Below are 22065 nucleotides of genomic sequence, written 5' to 3' on the forward strand. Positions count from 1 at the left end.
TCTATATACATATATATATAAATTTATATAATTTCAATATCTATATATAAAATTCAATATATAAAATCCAATATCTATAAATATAAAAATCTCACTATATAATTTTTTATATCTTTATATATTAATTTAAATATCTCTATGCATATAAATTTCAATATCTCTATATGTGACTTTCAATATCTTTATATATACATTTCAGTATCTCTCTATATAAATTGAATATCTCTATTTCAATATATATATATAAACTTCAATATCTCTATGTATAAATTTACACATCCCTATATATAAATTTAAACATCTCTATATATAAATTTCAATATCTTTATATATACATTTCAATATCTTTATATATACATTTCAATATCTTTATATATACATTTCAATATCTTTATATATAAATTTCAATATCTCTATATATAAATTTCAATATCTATATATATAAATTTCAATATCTATCTATATAAATTTCAATATTTATATATAAATTTCAATATCTATCTATATAAATTTCAATATTTATATATAAATTTCAATATCTATATATATAAACTTTAATATCTATATATATATAAATTTCAATAACCATATATATAAGTTTCGATATCTTCTATATATATAAAAGCGAAAATGTATGTATGTATGTGTGTATGTATGTATGTATGTATGTATGTATGTGTGTCTGCTAAAAACTTTTGACTGATGGAAAAATATTTCACAAACTTGGTCTCATATGAAAGCCCCACCCTCCGGACGACAAATATCGAAAAATGGACCCAAAAGGACCATCAGTCAACTGATCGATTTTCTGTAGGGGGGGGGGCCCAAAAAAAAGTGACATTTTAATGTTAGACATTACATATTTTTAAATGTATTTATAACTGCCCCCAAAAATACGGGCGCCAACTCTTCTACATAAAGTGTACACGGGGCCGTTTATTTTGGGTCAACTTGTATTTAAAACCCGCTGAGCCATGTCACGTGATCTTGACGTCAGCAAGCTCTAATGGCAGTCTGAATTTAAAAACATTGTTGTTATCGGTATAATTTTTTTAACCCTCACACAAGATAAACACTATCAATAATTCCCCCCACTCTTTATCTGTGCCTAAACCTAAACGTAGATTCCATGAACAAAGCTTCTTTCTTAGAACTGCACGCCTGTGGAATTGTCTTCTGTTTTCCTGCTTTCCGGCTGACTACAATATGGTTGTGTTCAAGTCTAAAGTAAATAAGTTCTTGATGAGCCGTTCCATATAAGTTATCAAATTTACCAAATTTTCATTACTACTGATTACTATATTGTCCAATTTCTACTGTACACTCTTTAACCCTTATCCTTGAGTGGCCTCTTGGCCTTGATAAAGTGGTGATGCCTATGTAAAAAAAAAAAAAAAGATAAACTATGAACTTCCACGCTATAACAACGTTACCAAAGTTATTAGCGCGTTAAAAATAGTTAGATACGATAGTTAAACGAAAAATAACAAGCCAAAAATGTGAAGTAAAAAAAAATATGCTTACAAAAAATCGAAGTTTTTACAAAAAAAAAAAAGAACAGCCAGACGCCATTTTCTTTTTTAGTAACACTCTTTAGAGTCAGGAAGACGAAGTGAGAGAGAGAGAGAGAGAGAGAGAGAGAGAGATGCAAACAGAGAGAGAGGGATGCAAACAGAGAGAGAGGGAGACGCAAACAGAAAGAGAGATGCAAACAGAGAGAGAGAGAGAGAGAGACAGATAGAGAGAGATGTCTAGACAGGAAACGAAATACGTAATTTAATAAACGCTAATGTGAAGTAAAACAAAAAAAATAAAATACTGCTATGTCATCTCGTAATGCTCCCGCGATGACCTCATTTAGTGGCTATCTGTCAATCAAACCTCTTTCACTCGCTTTATAAGTCTTATTTTAACACTATAATCAATTCCTCTTACTCTTGGCCTAAATGGTTAAGTGGTTGGAGTTTGTTTCCCCTCCGCGTCAAGGCTCCCGGGTTCAATCCAGCCTCACGACCAAAACTATTTTTTTTCCTTTTACCTCTTTAGACACGTGTGCAACGTTTCCTTATTTATTTTACTTCGCTTATTCTTTAGTTTACTTCCCCCCCCTACACACAGCGGGTTTTTTTTCGCTGTTTTTTTTTTTTTTTGGTTTTTCCGATTTTTTAACATCGTTTCAGGTTATTACTTATCCCCCCCATACACACACCTACAAACACCCGGGCAATGCCGGGTACCCCCCCGCTAGTTATATATAAATTTCAATATCTTTATATACAAATTTCAATATCTTTATATATAAATTTTAATATATATATAAATTATAATATCTATATATATAAATTTCAGTATCTTTATAAATGTCAATATCTATATATATAATTTACAACATCTATATATATAAATTTCAGTATCTTTAGATATTAATTTCGATATCTATATATATAAATTTCGATATATATACATGTAAATTTCAATATATATATAAATTTCAATATCTCTCTATATAAAAGTCAATATATCTCTATATAAAAGTCAATATCTCTATATATAAAAGTCAATATCTATATATATAAAAGTCAATATCTATAGATATAAAAGTCAATATCTATATATATAAAAGTCAATACCTATATATATTTAAAATTCAATATTTATACATATAAAATTAAATATCTATACATATAAAATTCAATATGTATAAATTTCAATACCTATATACATATATGAATTTCGATATCTTTATATACACATTTCAATATCTATATATATAAACTTCAATATCTATATATATAAATTTCAATATCGATATATGTAAATTTAAATATCGATATATATACGTTTCAATATCTTTATATATTAATTTCAATATCTATATAGAAAAATTTTAATATCTATATATATATATATTTAAATACCAAAGAAACAAAAAAAAACGGGCAGGTGGAATTATTAAAATTTCCTTAAGGCCTTATCGTCTGACCCTCTAAGAGGAAACGTCAAAATGATAAATTAAAAGCTAAGAATCGACTGAGGAAAGAGGGGGACTTGGTTGTAGACAAAAGATTTTCAAACATCAGTTGGAAATATTTACTGATTTAAAACCACCTGAACAGTGAGATTATATATATATATTTTTTTCTCACTGGTCTTCCAACTGAAACCAAGTTCCCCTCTTTCCTCATTGGATTCTTAGCTTTTAATTTATCATTCTGAGGTTTCCTCTTAGAGGGTCAGACGATAAGGCCTTAAGGAAATTTTAATAATTCCACCTGCCCGTTTTTTTTTTTTTTTTGTTTCTTTGGTATTTAAATTAAATTATGTTTGGCCGAAACGTTGTGAACCAATAAAAAGATCCAAAAACAACAACTAATAAAGATGAGACTAATAGTCCGAAATAAAAAATAAAATTAACATATAATGCTCATCTCAAAAAAAAAAAAAAAAAAAAAAAAGAAGAAAGATGAATTCCAATTAAGAAATAATATATATATATACCAATCGGTACGGACCCGACTATGGAAGATCAGATAATAAATAAACATGGATTTATAAGATCAAAGAATCCAACCTTGATCGCCCTTCGGGGCCCGTGGCGCAGTTGATAGAGACGTTGAATCTCTACGGTTCCAGATGAACATTGTCTGAAGATAACGGTTTCAATCCCACCCAAAGCGTGCCAGAGGTAATTGGTCAAAAATGTGGTGAGACGACAACAACTACGGATGGCAGTGATAGCTGAGAATGCAGTTAGGAGATTCGAAGTTCCTATCCGTCGCGGTTACCACCTGACGAAGGCCAGAGGAAGTTGGCCGAAACGTTGTGAACCAATAAAAAGATCCAAAAACAACAACTAATAAAGATGAGACTAAAAGTCCGAAATAAAAAATAAAATTAATTAATAAATTATGTTTCCTCTGAAATTTCTCCTTCCATTTTGCTGTACCAAGAATTTACTTATATATATATATATATATATATATATATATATATATATATATATATATATATATATATAATTTCAGTGTCTTTAGATATCAATCTCCATATCTATATATATTAATTTCGATATCTCTATATATAAATTTCAATATATATATATATATATATATATATATATATATATATAAATTTTAATATCTCCCTATATATAATTCAATATCAATTTAAATATCTGTATATATAAATTCCAATATATTTATATGTAAATTTAAATATCTGTATATAAAACTTTAAACATCTTGTATATATAAATTTCAATATGTTTATGTATAAATTTCAACATGTTTATATATAAATTTGAATATCTATATATATATATATATATATATATATATATATATAAAATTCAATGTCTATAGCTATATATGAATGTCAATATCTCTCTCTATATATATAAATATCAATATCTATATATATATATATATATATAAATATCAATATCTCTCTCTATATATATATAAATATCAATATCTATATATATATATATATATATAAATATCAATATCTCTCTCTATATATATAAATATCAATATCTATATATATATATATATATATAAATATCAATATCTCTCTCTATATATATAAATATCAATATCTCTCTCTCTATATATATATATATAAATATCAATATCTCTCTCTCTATATATATAAATATCAATATCTCTCTCTCTCTCTATATATATATATATATATAAATATCAATATCTATATATATATATCAATATCTCTCTCTCTATATATATATATATATATAAATATCAATATTATATATATATATAATATCTCTCTCTCTCTATATATATATATACATATAAATATCAATATTATATATATATATATATCAATATCTATATATATATATATCAATATCTATATACATATATATCAATATCTATATACATATATATATATCAATATCTATATATATATATATATAAATATCAATATCTATCTATATATAAATATCAATATATATATATATATATAAATATTAATATATATATATATAAATATCAATATAAATATCTATATATCAATATCAATATATAAATATCAATATCAATATATAAATACCAATATCTATATCTATATAAATATCAATATCTATATCTATATAAATATCAATATCTATATCTATATAAATATCAATATCTATATCTATATAAATATCAATATCTATATATATTTAAATATCAATATCTATATATATTTAAATATCAATATCTATATATATTTAAATATCAATATCTATATATATTTAAATATCAATATCTATATATATAAATATCAATATCTATATATATAAATATCAATATCTATATATATAAATATCAATATCTATATAAATATCAATATCTTTATATATAAATATCAATATCTATATAAATATCAATATCTATATAAATATCAATATCTTTATATATAAATATCAATATCTATATAAGTATCAATATCTATATATATATATATATATATATATAAATATCAATATCTATAAATACCAATATCTATATATATATATAAATATCAATATCTATAAATATCAATATATATATATATATATATATAAATATCAATATCTATAAATATCAATATATATATATATATATATAAATATCAATATCTATAAATATCAATATATGGATATATATATAAATATCAATATCTATAAATATCAATATATATATATATATATAAATATCAATATCTATAAATATCAATATATATATATATATATATATATATATATATATAAAGTTCAATATCTATATATATAAAATTCAATGCCTATATATATATATATATATATATATATATATAAAATTCAATATCTCTATATATAAATTCCAACATCTTTATATATAAATTTCCATAACAATATATATATATATATATTAATTTCAATAACAATATATACATAAATTTCAATATGTCTATATATAAATTTAAATATACATATATAAATATCTATATCTCTATATATAACTTTCAATATCTATATAAATTTTGATATCTATATGTACATGTGAGACTAACCGTAGCCCTCGGCGCAAGAGGGTCCGTGTGTGCCTGGCGTGTGGGGTGGTGGCTGATCCTGTGGTCGGGGCAGCGGACGAAAGAGTTTCAAGATGGCGCCTGCCTGCTTTTATTAGAGATGGAATCTCGCAGGATCGCGTGAGATCTCGCGGGGATGCAAATTAGCTAGGCCATCTTGAGGAATAAAAATCGGTCCATTGGAGGTGCGAGACAGTCGGGTTCTGACGTTCGTGGCGATCAGTACAGTGACCGTTGGGTTCCGGTTCTATTCGTGCAGTCAGCTGAGCTTTGTTAGTTACCTTCGCGCCGTGGCTGTCATTGTTTGTTGGTTCGCTGTGTGTTGCCGTGGTTCCTCAGTGAAACGCTTCGTTGCCCACGACGAGACTCCCCGTCTCCTACACAAGATACTCATACAAGCTATTTCGGCCCCCCACTCCGAACTTGGTTTTCTTTTCTTCAATGGCGGATAGGTTCGATCTAAAGTTGATACCGGAATTCGACGGATCCGACCCGGTACTCAGCTGGATTGAGAAGGTCGAGTTACATTGTCAGTTGTCCGGCGTGAAAAATGTCGAGCGCGTGATTCCTCTGCGGCTGACCGGCGGGGCCTTCGCTGTATATCAGCAACTCAGCGCTGAGGAGAAGTGTGACTACTCGAGTATCAAGGCCGCGTTGTACAGGGCGTTCGCCACTGACCCCGCCACTGCATGGGAGCAGTTTGAGACGAGGTCTATACGCTTGGGCGAAACTGTGGACGTGTATCTTGCCGAACTTAAGAAGCTGACGGTGTAGTTCGGCGGTCTTCCCGAGAGGGCCCTAGCCTACAAATTCCTGTCAGGACTCCCCACTGGAGCAAAGCAGCTCCTGCGAGCAACCTCTACCATGTCCTCACTATCGCTGAGTGACCTAGTGGACAGAGCCAGGACAATAATGAAGGATGACTCGACGGTGCAGGAACCGGTAGTCGCCGTCGCACAGGCCCCACCAAGTGGCGAAGGACCGTCTCAGGGACCCAGCCCGCAAGGTGATGTCATCTGCTACAGATGCAACGGGCGGGGCCACATGGCAAGAAATTGTAGAAGGCGGTCAACAGCTGTTCGCTGCTACCGCTGTAACAAGACTGGGCACATGGCCCGAGACTGTGCGGGAAACGGGGACGGGGACAAGGTGCCAGTGCCGACCTCTTCCCCGAACAGAAAATAAACAAGGCGCTCCCGGTCATTCAGGTCCGAGTTAATGACATGTTATGTTCAGCCCTCCTTGATTCCGGTTGCTCCCGCACCATAGTGTGTGAGGACTTCTGTCGGGCGTGGAAAAAGAAGAACGTCAGGATAACTACCATTACTGGAAAAATACGAATGTGTTGCGGCGTGGGTGTGGTACACATTCGCACAAGAACTGGGAACTCGGCCAACGTCGAAGCGCTGGTGACATGCGAAAAGCCGCTGAGTTTCGACCTGTTGCTAGGCTATGATGCCATCAAAGCCCTGGGCGGCGTGCGCATAACGCGCGCTGGCGTTGTAGAGTTTCAGGATAGGCCCCCGGTGTGCGCAGCTCTAAGAGTCGACCAGCCGGACTTCAGTGCGGAATTCGACGACCAACAGAAGGCGTGGACCGCCACTTGGAGGTGGTCAGAAGACAAGGAACCGGCCAAACTACAAAACAAAGTGGCAGAGTACCGTATGCCCGACCAGATAAGACCTGCATACGAAAGCGAGCTCCGTGAATGGATTAAGAACAGTTGGCTGAGTCCATACCCCTACGACAAACTTGGACCCCCCAAGGGCCTGATAACGCTGATGGCAGTTGCCCAACCTAACAAGTCAAAGGTGAGGCCGGTAATGGACTACCGCGAGTTGAATGCGCATGTTGATGCGTTCACAGCGGACGCCGACGTCTGTGCCAGCAAGCTGCGAGAGTGGCGCCGGCAGGGGTCCAATGTGTCCCTACTGGACTTGAGAAAAGCATACTTGCAGGTCCGGATCGGCAAGGCGATGTGGCCTTTCCAGACAGTGATGTTTTCCGGGAAGAGATACTGTCTTACGCGACTCGGATTTGGGCTAAACGTAGCACCCCAGATAATGAAGGCTATCGTCAATGCCGTGTTGTCACAAGAAGAATGGATCAGAAAGGGAACATCGGCGTATATTGACGATATATACGTGAACGAAGATATCGTGTCATCTTCGCGCGTAAGATCCAAACTTGCCGAGTTTGGTCTAAACTGCAAGGACTCTGAGCGGCTTGAGGATGGCGCCCGCGTATTGGGCTTGAGCGTTCAAGAGGAGCGAGGGATCCTGAAGTGGAGGCGTGGAACCGCAGTTCCCGACGTTTACACAAGACGTGCCGTGTTCTCCCTGTGCGGGAAACTTGTGGGGCACCTTCCAGTATGCGGATGGGTTCGTGCAGCGACAGGCGTCATAAAAAGGAGGGCAAATGCGGTCACCAAAGGCTGGGACGATGAGATAACCGACGAACTATTGGTTCGAATGTTAAAGGAGACCGTCGCTAGTGTGAAAAAGAATGACCCCGCCACAGGGGACTGGTGCGTGCAGGGAGACGAACTGAGCGTGTGGGTGGACGCAAGTTCTCTAGCGATCGGTGTAGTTTTGGAGAAAGATGGGGCCGTAGTTGAGGATGCCTGCTGGCTGCGACCGGCGAATGATGCTGCCCATATCAACCTGGCAGAACTCGACGCTGTAATAAAGGGCATTAACCTGGCACTTCAATGGGAAGTGAAGAAACTGCGTGTGCACACTGACTCACTTTGCGTGCACCACTGGGTGTCGGACACACTCACGAGCAAGGCCAGGGCACGCACCAAGGCAGCCAGCGAAATGCTGATAAGACGGAGGCTGGAGACTGTGAAAAAACTGGTGACGGAATACAACCTGTCCGTAGACGTAGTGCTCGTCACCTCGCACTACAACCTCGCCGACAAGCTCACTCGGGTACCACGGAGATGGTATGAGGCTATGAAGAAAGAAGCTAAGCCATTGCCTCTGTGTGCTGCCTCCGTCGAGGAGGACGAAATCAGGAAGATACATCACGACAGTGGGCACCCCGGAGTACAACGGACCTACTACTTTGTGAAGTTGGCTAGACCATCAATACCAAAAAGCGCAGTAAGAGCAGTGGTCCGGGAGTGCCAAACGTGCCAGTCCATCGACCCCGCCCCAGCCAGATGGCGGAAAGGACAGCTGGGAGTGGACGCGACTTGGAGTCGGTTGGGTATGGATATAACCCACTACGGCAGCCAACACTTCCTCACGCTGATAGACTGCGGGCCAACGAGGTTCACGATTTGGCGCCAATTAGCGAGGCAGGATTCCACCAGTGTCATCCACGAATTGGAATCCATATTCTACGAAAGGGGGCCGCCTGAGGAGATCCTCACGGATAACGACATGGCGTTCTGCAGCAGGGAATTTAGGCATTTTATGGACAACTGGGGGATCCGCCTTCGACACCGATGCGCGTATGTGCCGAGCGGCAACGGCATAGCGGAGCGGTGCCACCGAACCGTGAAGAGGATCGCGGCCAGGAAGAAGTGTACGATCGCGGAGGCGGTTTACAGATACAACACAACGCCTAAGGACGCCGTGACTGGCGGCAGTGTGCCCGCTGATGCGATTCATCACTACCACGTGCGCGTCAAGGACGTTGAAGTGTGTCTACCCAACCAACGAGAACCCCAGGGGACGTACCAAGTGGGAGATACCGTCTGGGTGAAGCCACCCGGCGGCCGGTGCACCAGCAGCTTTTGGAGGGAGCGGGTCACCGGCGTCATCAGTGAACAGGCCATACTAGTCGATGATACTCCGCGCCACGTAAGGGATGTCCGGCCCGCTCTAAGCGCTGATCAATCGGCGAGCAGTGGAAGGTGCGAGTCATCCGACGATGAGCGATGGATCCAACCTGTGCCCCACGCACCTGATGACTCAACTGCGAGCTCTAATGCTGATGCTTCCGATGACACTTCTGAGAGCTCCGATGAGGAAGTCCCGGCAATACCCCTCCGCAGGAGTGCTCGAATCAAACGGCCACGTCCGCCGTGTCACGTATGTGATCTGGAGACCAGGGGGGAGTGTGAGACTAACCGTAGCCCTCGGCGCAAGAGGGTCCGTGTGTGCCTGGCGTGTGGGGTGGTGGCTGATCCTGTGGTCGGGGCAGCGGACGAAAGAGTTTCAAGATGGCGCCTGCCTGCTTTTATTAGAGACGGAATCTTGCAGGATCGCGCGAAATCTCGCGGGGATGCAAATTAGCTAGGCCATCTTGAGGAATAAAAATCGGTCCATTGGAGGTGCGAGGCAGTCGGGTTCTGACGTTCGTGGCGATCAGTACAGTGACCGTTGGGTTCCAGTTCTATTCGTGCAGTCAGCTGAGCTTTGTTAGTTACCTTCGCGCCGTGGCTGTCATTGTTGGTTCGCTGTGTGTTGCCGTGGTTCTTCAGTGAAACGCTTCGTCACCCACGACGAGACTCCCCGTCTCCTACACAAGATACTCATACAGTACACAATTTCAATATCTATACATAACTTCAATATCTATATATATAAATTTCAATACCTATATATATAAATTTCAATACCTATATATATAAATTTCAATATCTATATATATAAATTTCAATACCTATATATATAAATTTCAATACCTTTATATATAAATTTCAATATCTTTATATATATATATATTCCAATATCTCTCTATAAATTTCAGTACAAGGTGCTTGCAATAAGTAATGCCGCTAACCCATTTCTAGTTCTCTGATCAAGCTGAAATGTTACATGTGCAATGATTTATATCTCTACAGGGTATGTGGCAAATTACAGCTCTGAACTAATTGTGATTCGTGTTTTACAGGTGTTTGAACTGAGTCAGGTGTGAAATGGAGCCTGTTCAATGTTGAGCAGTGATCCGGTTTTTGTATTTGAAAGGATGCACACCACAGGAGACTTTTGATGAAATGAAAGAAACTGATGGTGATAATACCCCATCATATGATCTTGTAAAACTCTGGCATCGTGAATTCAAACATTGCCGGAAGTCTGTGGAAACAGCTCCCAGAACTGGTCTCCCCCATTCTGCCATTGATGAGGCATCTGTCCGTTAAGTTGAGGCTGCCATTTTGGAAGATCGGTGCATTAGTATTCGCCAAATAGCACAAGATGTCAAGATTAGTACAGGAACTGTGGAAACTATCATTCATGACCATTTGCATATTCATAAGGTGTCTGCCAGATGGATGTCCAGGTTTCTCACACAATTCCAGAAGTGAGAACTCATTGAGTGCTCGAGGATGAATTTGGAGATGTGCCAAGAAGATGAACCAAAGTTTTTCAAAAGACTGATTACACAGGATGAAACCTGGGTCCATCATTATTATCCAGAGACCAAAGCCCAGTCAATGAAGTGGAAGCACTTGGACTCACCAGCTCCAATGAAGGCAAGGGTGCAGCCCTCCGCTGGCAAGGTCATGCTCAGTCTTCTGAGACCAGGACGGCGTAGTGATGACAGATTTCCTGACAAAGGGTACCACAATTACAGGAGCCTATTACGCTTCACTTTTGAGGAAGCTATCAAAATCAAGAGGTGAGGCAAGATCAGCAAACGTACCTCCTCCTGCAGTACAACGTTCTGTTCACCAAAAATTTAAATAGCGATATAAATTTCATTATCTATATATTTATAAATTTAAATATCTCTATATATAAATTTCGATATATGTATAAATTTTAATATCTCTATATATAAATTTCGATATATGTATAAATTTTAATATCTATATATATAAATTTCAGTATCTTTTTATATAAATTGCAATATCTATATATAAAAATTTACATAGCTATATATATAAATTTCGATATCTATATAAAAATTTCAATATCTATATATATAAATTTTAATATCTATATAAATAAATTTCAATATCCATATATATATATATATATATAAAATTCAATATCTCTATATATAATTCAATAACTATATATATAAAATTCAATAACTATATATATAAAATTCAATATTTATATATATAAATTTCAATATCTTTGTATATAAATTTCAAGATCTCTATATATAAATGTCAATATGTGTATGTATAAATTTCAATATCTATAAAATTCAATATCTCTCTATATAAAATTCGATATATATATATATATATATATATATAAATTTCAATATTTCTATGTATAAGATTCAATATCTATATATATATATATAATTTCAATATTTCTATAAGATTCAATATCTATCTATCTATCTATATATATATATATATAGTTTTAAAAATAATAGGCGGAAGTTTCTCAAGAGCTCTTTCGGCTATCATCTCGTCAGGAGAAAATCGATAGCAAACTAAATAATATTGTGTCGAAAAATAAAGAGTTCTAATGGGGAACTTATTAAATGTGCCAAAAGTACGGGGATACTAAATAACTATAAAGCTTTGAAGTTTTGTTCTCTCAACTTAGACATAATGTGCCAAATTCCCCAGAAAAAATTGTTGGGATGAAATCTTATTTAATTGCCTTAGCTCACCGATATAGTAACATTCCTGTCGATCATAGCGACTTTGTCTGGAACATAACGCAATTTAAGACTATGAAAGTGTTAAAGTCTAATACTGATATTTATATGTGTAAACCAGACAAAGGTGCAGGAGTGGTGATTTTGGATAAATCGGACTACATTGAGAAAATGGCAATTATTCTCAATGATGGTTCGAAATTCCGTAAACTCGGCCCTATCGAGTTGACGGATAATACTTGCAAGAACGAGGCTAAAATGCAAAGACGTCTACTTGCATTATTTAAAAAGAAGGTTTTCTGCAAGGATGTCTATGACAGGATCAGGCCCTCTGGGTCACAACGTCCCAGAATGTATGGTCTCCCCAAAATCCATAAGCAAGGTGTTCCACTGAGACCTATTTTATCAATGGTTGGTTGAGCACAACATTCTTTGGCTCAGTGGCTTGTGGAAATTCTGCAACCTGTGCGCGAGTTATACACCACGCATTGTATCCCAGATTCTTTTCGGTTCGTTGATTGTGTACGTGTACTGGATTTAAATGCAGAGACGTCTTTTATGTGCTCATTTGATGTCTCTAGTCTTTTTACCAACATACCATTGGATAAGACTATACGCATATGTACCGACGCTTTATATGATGGTCGCCTGACTGCTCCACGGTTTTCTAAAGAGATTCTTATTAAACTCATTTTAATGTCTACTAAATCCGTGGAATTTAGTTTTTGTGATATTATGTACTGTCAGGTTGACGGGGTTTCAATGGGGGTCCGTTGGCCCCAACTTTAGCGGATATTTTCGTCGGGTACCATGAATCCGTTATGTTTAATTCTACAACTAAACCCACTGCATATTTCAGATATGTTGACGACACTTTTGCTATTTTTCCATTGCAAAGTGTAGCGTCGATATTTTTTAATAGGTTGAATTCTTTACATGGGGCTCTTAAGTTCACTATGGAAAGTGAGAAGGACAATTCGCTTCCTTTCTTGGATGTTCTTGTCGAACGCTCAAGGGGGGCTTTCTCACTACAATTTATAGAAAGCCGACATTTACTGGCCTATATGTGAACTGGTTGTCTTTTGTACCTAAATCACGTAAGGTCGGCTTAATTAATACTTTGGTACATAGAGCCCTCATGATTTGTTTGCCTAACAGATTAGATGTCGAACTCGATAAGATCAGCGAAATATTCATCAATAATGGTTATCCTGTTGACCTTATTGATGACTGTATTTTCAAAAAGGTTACGGATTTTAAATCCCCTAAAAAGTTTGGACCCTTGAAATGCCCGGTTTATTTGAAATTACTTGTGGCTTGGGGAAGGGAGTGATAGAATTTCCAAACAAATTTGAAGAAGTATTTACGACTGCTTCAATTCTGTGTCCTTGCGTTTGGTATATACTACGAGACCTGCTTTTCCGTCTTTTCGCAAGGATAGTTTGCCTTACATCCAAAATAGTAATATTGTATATCAGTTTAGATGCCAGTGTGATCCTGGTTATGTTGGGCGAACATCCTTGCACCTTTTGACTCGTATAAACCAGCATGTTCCATCGAAGATCAGACAAGGGAGGATGGGGTCTGGTGGTCTCCCTCCTTCTGCAGCCTTGGACTCTGCTATTGGCCAGCATTTGGTTGACAACCCGTGCTGTGCCGATAGATATAAAATAGATTGGTTCGAGGTGCTACATAGAGTGGACTCCAAAAACCATTTAAAGATTTTGGAGGCTGTCTCTATTGCGGTGCGTCAACCTTCTTTGTGCTGGCAAAAAGAAACATCCAACGCATTGTTTCTCTTTGGGGAACTTTGAATCTTTTCTCCCCCTTTTTTTTCTCCCTCGTTGTGCCAATATTTTAATCGTTTTTAAACGTAAATAAATTTATTTAGTATCCCCGTATTTTTGGCACATTTAATAAGTTCCCCATTAGAACTCTTTATTTTTCGACACAATATTATTTAGTTTGCTATCAATTTTCTCCTGACGAGATGATAGGCGAAAGAGCTCTCGAGAAACTTCCGCATATTATTTTTAAAACTATATATAAATTCTGTACCTCTAAACATTTATTTATATATATATATAAATTGCAATATCTCTCTCTCTCTCTCTCCCTCTCTCTCTCTCTATATATATATATATATATATTTCAATTTCTATATGAATAAAATTCAATATCTATATACATCAACTTCAATATCTATATATATATAAAAGTCAATATATATATATATAAATTTCAATATCTCTCTATATAAATTTCAATATCTCTATATATAAATTAAAATATCTCTATATAAATTTCAATATCTCTATAATTGAAATTCAATATCTCTCTATATAAATTTCAATAGCTATGTTTATCACTTTTAATATCTCTCTATATAAATTTCAAAATCTTTATATATATAAATTTCAATATCTTTATATATAAATTTCCATATCTTTATAAATTTAAATATCTTTATATATGAATTTTAATATCTAAAAATATGTTTCAATATCTATATATATAAATTGCAATATATCTCTTTAAATTTCAATATACCTATATATACATTTCAATATCCCTACATATAAATTTCAATGTCTATATTTATAAATTTCAGTATCTATATATATACATTTCAATGTCTATATTTATAAATTTAGTATCTACATATATAAATTTCAATATGTATATGTATAAATTTCAATATATTTATATATAAATTTCCATATCTGTATATAAAAATTTTAATATCTATATTTATAAATTTTAATAGCTATATTTATAAATTTTAATATCTATATCTCTATTCAATTCAATATCTATATATATAAAATTCAATACCTATATATATAACATTCAATACCTATATATATATAACATTCAATACCTATATATATATATAACATTCAATATATATATATATATAACATTCAATATATATATATATATAACATTCAATATATATATATATATAACATTCAATATATATATATATAACATTCAATATATATATATATAACATTCAATATATATATATAACATTCAATATATATATATATAACATTCAATATATATATATATAACATTCAATATATATATATATATATAACATTCAATATATATATATATATAACATTCAATATATATATATATATAACATTCAATATATATATATAAAACATTCAATATATATATATAACATTCAATATATATATATATAACATTCAATATATATATATAACATTCAATATATATATATATAACATTCAATATATATATATATAACATTCAATATATATATATATATAACATTCAATATATATATATATAACATTCAATATATATATATATAACATTCAATATATATATAACATTCAATATATATATAACATTCAATATATATATAACATTCAATATATATATATATATATATATATATATAAAAAATTAAATATTTATATATATAAATTTCAATATCTCTCTATATAAATTTCAATATCTTTATATATAAATTTCAATATCTTTATATATAAATTTCAATATCTGTCTATATCAATTTCAATATCTCTAGATATAAAATTCAATATATCTAGATATAAATTTCAATATCTTTATATATAAATTTCAATATCTCTAGATATAAAATTCAATATCTCTAGATATAAATTTCAATATCTTTATTCATAAATTTTAACATCTATATATATAAATTTCAATATCTCTATATATAAATTTCACTATATTTGTATTTAAATTTCAATATCTCTCTATATATAAATTTCAATCTCTTTATAAATTTCAATATCTGTATATATAAATTTCAAAATGTCTATATATAAATTTCAATATCTCCATGTATAAATTTCAATATCTCTCTTTTCATTTTTTACACAGTGATCACCACTTATCAAGGCCCGGAAGCCACTCAGGGATAAGGGTTATTGCAAGTACATTACGTTAGTGTGGAGATTTTATGAAGTGTTTACTTAAGGGGGCGGTTCATTAGGAATTTGTTAACATTGGACTTGAAGACATCCAAGTTAATCGAGTTTTTATTCTGGAGATATTTCATGTTGAGGTTTTGGGATTTGTGGAATAGGTCGGCATACTTGGTTAGAGCAGTACAGAGAGGGAAAGTAAGAGAGAAAAAGACAGGAAAAATTTTTTTTTTTTTTGTAGCACACGAAAAGGTAAAGCCGTAACAATTACCCACTAGTATGGCATCGAGGCCCCACCAGAGACTACTGCATGGTCCAGATCCACTCACCAAATGGCAATACAGCAGTCCCAGTACTTTGCGCCTGCTGATAGGACAGCCTCCTTAGTGGTTAATCCAAGGTTCTGGTCCCTGACTATCAGGCGGATAACGTCAGCCCAGACAAAACGTTTACCTTCAGCACCCTTACTAGTGACATGTCCACAAGGACAGACAGAGACAGAAAAATTTCCGACATTTCAGACTACTGGTCACCAAGTACTACTGACCTTTAAGCAGCTTTTTCTTCACTCTTTGTCAGAAAAATCACTCATTGAATGAGGACTGAATGACAAAATAGGAGAAGCGAGAGTTACTGGAGCTGCCGATAACACATCCACTGTATTATCTACTCTCTCTCTATATATAAATTTCAATATCTCCATGTATAAATTTCAATATCTGTATATATAAATTGCAATATCTTTATATATAAATTTTAATATCTCTATATATAAATTTCAACTTCTTTATATATAAATTTGAATATCTCTATATATAAATTTCAACTTCTTTATATATAAATTTGAATATCTATATATATAAATTTGAATATCTATATATATAAATTTGAATATCTATATATATAAATTTGAATATCTATATATATAAATTTCAATATCTATATATATAAATTTGAATATCTATATATATAAATTTGAATATCTATATAAATTTCAATATCTATATAAATTTCAATATCTATATATATAAACTAGCAGAAGTACCCGTCGTTGACTGGGTTCTAAAACAGCCTACAGAAAATGGACTGTGATTGATGAAAGTATGATAGGTTATGAAAAGGTGGAGGTTGTAAATAGATAGGTTTTGATTCTCAAAAATTTTACCCCAAGCAAAATATGATGAAAGTAAAGATAATTAAATTAAATAATGAACAGTGTACTATGGCACCATTGGATTCAGGGTTGTACTATTTTAATGTAAAGAACATGCAGAAATCAACTGAATTCCTTCTACTACACTGACAAAAAAAAAAAAAAAAAAAAAAAAAACTTAAACAGATATATAAATAAAAAGGTTATGTAAATGTTTTTAAAAAGACACGTAAGCACGTGAGCAGGATTTTTTCCTTCTTTTGACATAATAACAAGTAACGTTCTTATTTTTTATTATTTATCTATTTTCGAAAGACTGCCATGTGCAAGTGGAGAAGGAAAAAAACAGAGTTATGCAAAATTTGTGTCGAGAATTGTCTAAAGTTCTGACTTTTTTTTTGGCTTTCACTTTAATAAGAACGTGAATTTATGAGGTGAATTTATTCGACAAAATATGATTCAACTCAAAAAAATAAATAAAAGCTAACGTGAATTAAGATTAAAGTTAAGGTGTTATTGTGGACCCTCACCCCTTTTAAAAAACCTTGTTAATCTTTGTGACATATTTATGGAGGTCAGGTGCGAATGAACACCCAATAATTTTATTATACCATATTTCTTCAAACTGAAACATAATTATCAAAGTATACTTTGGCAAATAGATATGAAAAGTCTTTGTTAAAGTTTGTGCCATATTTCCATGGAGTACAGGCGCGAACGCAGACACCACAATTTTATTATACCATCCCTATTTAAGTTGAAACATACTTATCAAAGTATTCTTATGTACATCTATATCAAAAACCCTTGTAAACATTTTTTTTTTTTCATTTTTTATTTCCATACTTTGGGGGCCAGGCACGAACGCAGACCCCACAATTTTTATGAACCATTGTTCTGCCAGATGAAACATACCCATCCATACTGATCTTCTATCATTATATGCAATCAGTTTTGTAAAATAGTCAACCATATAGGAGCCTATTCGTGACCACACACACACACGTTCAGCTTTATATTATAAATTTCAATATCTCTATATATAAATATCAATATCTCTATATATAAATTACAATATCTATATATATAAATTTCAATATCTATAAATATAAAAGTCCACGAAAGGTTTTTTTCATGGGGGTTTTCACGTTGGTTCCATTTATTTCAAACTTTCCTCATACTTCTTCCTAGATTACCTCAGATATGAAAACGGACGTCGTCTCTACATTTATTTTGACTGACTTTTTAAAAATTTGCTCTTTTCTGTCCTTTTACATGTTTGTTTGGCTTTTTTGTATAAATAAAGTGAAACTAATCAAAGTGAATGAGTTTGCTGACCTTACTGGCCGGGACATCCAGAAAGTCAATTAGCTTTGATCAATGTGGGGGAAACCCTTCATATCAGACAATTGCTATTCATTTGCCCACTGGGGGGGGGGTCCCCCAACATCGTGGGGAAACAAATAAATAAATGGCAGAAAGCGGGAAGCTTAACTGGCCTGCAGCCAGACGTTCATTTCTGTGCCTGCATGAACTCATTCACTTTACTATCCATTTCTGTAAGTCAACTTTTTGATTGAAAATTTCAAGATTTTACACTTCCTGTCACGTCATAGCGTTGCAGTAAGATGTAAAGTTTTCTTTCACTTGCTTTTCAGCCTTCGCGTCACGGGTTCCAGCCTGCCTTTTTTTTTTTTTCACACACCTACAAACACCTTGGCAACGCCGGGCACCCATGCTAGTATATATATATATATATATATATATATATATAATTTATTAACCTTGATTTATGGGATTTTAAATAAAATATAAAGTAAAGTCTTAAAATAAAACGATTATTGTTAATAATCACAATATTTTAATTAATATTTGTTTGCAGTCAATTTTTTTTTCTTTGCTAAAATACTGAATAATCAATATTTAATTCAATGAAAATATTGTTAATTGGAAAAATTAATGTTTATTTGAATAATATTCATGGGTTGTTTTACTATACAGATGGATTCGAAAAAGTTGTCAAAATAACAAATATATAACAAATGAATGTTATCAAAAGCAAGATAAGTTACTTTTCTACCTAACTGAATAAGTTTTTAGTGTTTTTATTTGATGTAACATGTTTAATCGGTTCAAAAATCATACAGTGTTTATCAATATATTTTAAAAAAGACAAATGGTGGCCAGCTTGCTGTTGAATAGGTTAAGTTTGGAAAAATGAGTCCAAACTAAAAAATCCCATGACTATGTCAGCCTATGCCACAGTAACATATATTGAGTTTCTAACAGTATTTTGTATAAATTTTTTAATTTTAACTCATTTTCACAAACTTAACGTTCACCACCGCCGCAATATCTCAATAACACTGTATGTTTTTCGAACTGATTAAACAGTCATTAAATAAAAATACTAAAAACTTATCCATTTAGATAGAAAAGTAATTTATCTTGCCTTTGATAGCATTTATTTGTTATATATTTTTGTTTTGGGTTTTTTTTTTAATATACCTTTTTCGAATATGTGTGTATAGCAAAACAAACCCAATTTTATTAGCCGGCACTGTAGATGTTTCGTAAAAAATAAAGAAATATTTTAAAATAAAATTTGGTACTTGTACAGTTTAATCAAGGCATTAAAAAAATGAAAATATCGAAAAAAAGGTTATATTGTACGTATTCGTTATGGAACGAAGTTCTCCGAAAAAAAAAATTCACTTAATAAAACGGTTATTGTTAATAATCACAATATTTTCAAGTAGTTTTTATTTTACAGCGATAAAACAATTTGTAATAATAACAAGCTAAATGTTCGGTTTTTAGGAAGAAAAGTAGTCATAAAGATGGGGAGGGAGTGTCAGCGCTTTAACTGGAGTTATCTCCCCGTGGTGTGTTCAACAAATTTCATAATGGCTGACTTCAACGCGCTCTCATAAAAACGTGTTTTTTGCTGTAAAAAAAAACAAACAAACAAAAAAACAAACTACTTGATCAAATTAAATGAATTTTTTTTTCGGAGATCTTCAGTCCAAAATGGATACGTACAATATAACCTTTTTTTTTTGTTGATATTTTTACTTTTGAATGTCTTGATTAAACTGTACAAGTACCTACAATTTTTATTCACGATATTTTAATTTCATAAAAAAGCCAAAGTCAGTTCTTTAGTACTTGCAGATAAAACGTTAGTAAATATGTTTTGTTTGCAGAAAATTATAGATTTTCACAAAGAATTTTTAAACGTGAAGCCGTGTTCTTGCCAAGGGAATAAAGTTGCAATATCAGGAATAGGTAATCGATTTTCAAATAAATAAATAATCCTTAGACTAGAGAGGCAACCGTGTACTTAGGAAGAAATCAACACTCGAAGAGTGACATTCCACAGCATAATTTGTTTAAAAAAATCTTAATATTTTCTAGATACATTAATATTTTTCTTAATATTCACTTTTTTTTATGAAGTCTCCAAACCGTTTTTTTTTTTGACGTCTAAGTTTAATTTTGGCAATAACAATGTATTTGCAACGTTTTATTTATTTTTATCAAATCAAAGCGAAACATAGTAGTAAAAAACAAAACAAAAACAAAACACATATGGAAGCAATTAAATTCAAGTATTACTTACTCGATAACCTTTACGGAGATGGTCCCAACGTCCGCCTCGTTCTGAGCTCGGGGAGAGGCCGTCTGACGTAGGCGGTGTCGAGGCAGAAAATTACCCCTTCAATAACGTGCCCAGTTGTTAACTTAAGGAGAAAAAAACCCGTTCCAATAATTAGAATTTTTATTTTTTTTATTTTAAACAGTTCAAATAATTAGAATTTTACAAAATAAACAGTTCAAATTTTTGATAATTCAACAGTTCAAATAATTGGAATTTTACAAAATAAACAGTTCAAATAATTAGAATTTAAAAACAAAAATGCAGTCCACATGATTAGAATAGTTCCACGTGGTTAGTTAACGCTGTAAAATTCTGTGATTTGCTTCACAATATTTGTAAAAGACTCTGTCTGTGACATATCGCATATTTTAGGGTTAGGGTAATTTTCTGCCTCGACACCACCTACGTCAGACGGCCTCTCCCCAAACTCAGAACGAGGCGGACGTCGGGACCATCTCCGTAAAGGATAACCGTCTAAATTTAAAATTGCGGCCAGAAAGCAATTTCGCAGAAAAAAAAAAAAAAAAAAAAAAAAAAAAGCAATTATTTTCATTTATTGTGATTTCAAGTTTTGTTTTTATTATTTTTTGTTATTGCTAATTATGTTATCAAAAACATGGTTTTATTGTTTAACATTTATTATCTACTAGCGGCATTGCCCGGATGTTTAGAGGTGTGTGTGCTCGGGCGGGATGTTAATCAAAGCATAAAAATAAGCGAAGTAAATATTTTAAAACTTT

The 22065-nt window shown here is 32.9% G+C and overlaps 1 long non-coding RNA gene across 2 annotated transcripts in view; it reads right to left on the minus strand.

Moving 5' to 3' along the window:
• The window catches only part of LOC145271408 (uncharacterized), a 241237-nt gene that overhangs the window by 25958 nt on the left and 193214 nt on the right, over positions 1-22065 (minus strand). The window contains exon 1 of one of the 2 annotated variants that reach the window (XR_013865860.1): positions 21287-21673. The exons of the other annotated variant lie outside the window; for it this stretch is intronic. This is a non-coding gene — a long non-coding RNA (uncharacterized LOC145271408). Of the gene's footprint in view, positions 1-21286; positions 21674-22065 lie in introns of those variants that run through there. 2 annotated transcript variants of the gene reach the window in all.

The sequence above is a fragment of the Euprymna scolopes genome, chromosome 46 (genome assembly GCF_053919585.1).
Source record: "Euprymna scolopes isolate OS-2025 chromosome 46, ASM5391958v1, whole genome shotgun sequence".
NCBI classification, from domain to species: domain Eukaryota; kingdom Metazoa; phylum Mollusca; class Cephalopoda; order Sepiida; family Sepiolidae; genus Euprymna; species Euprymna scolopes.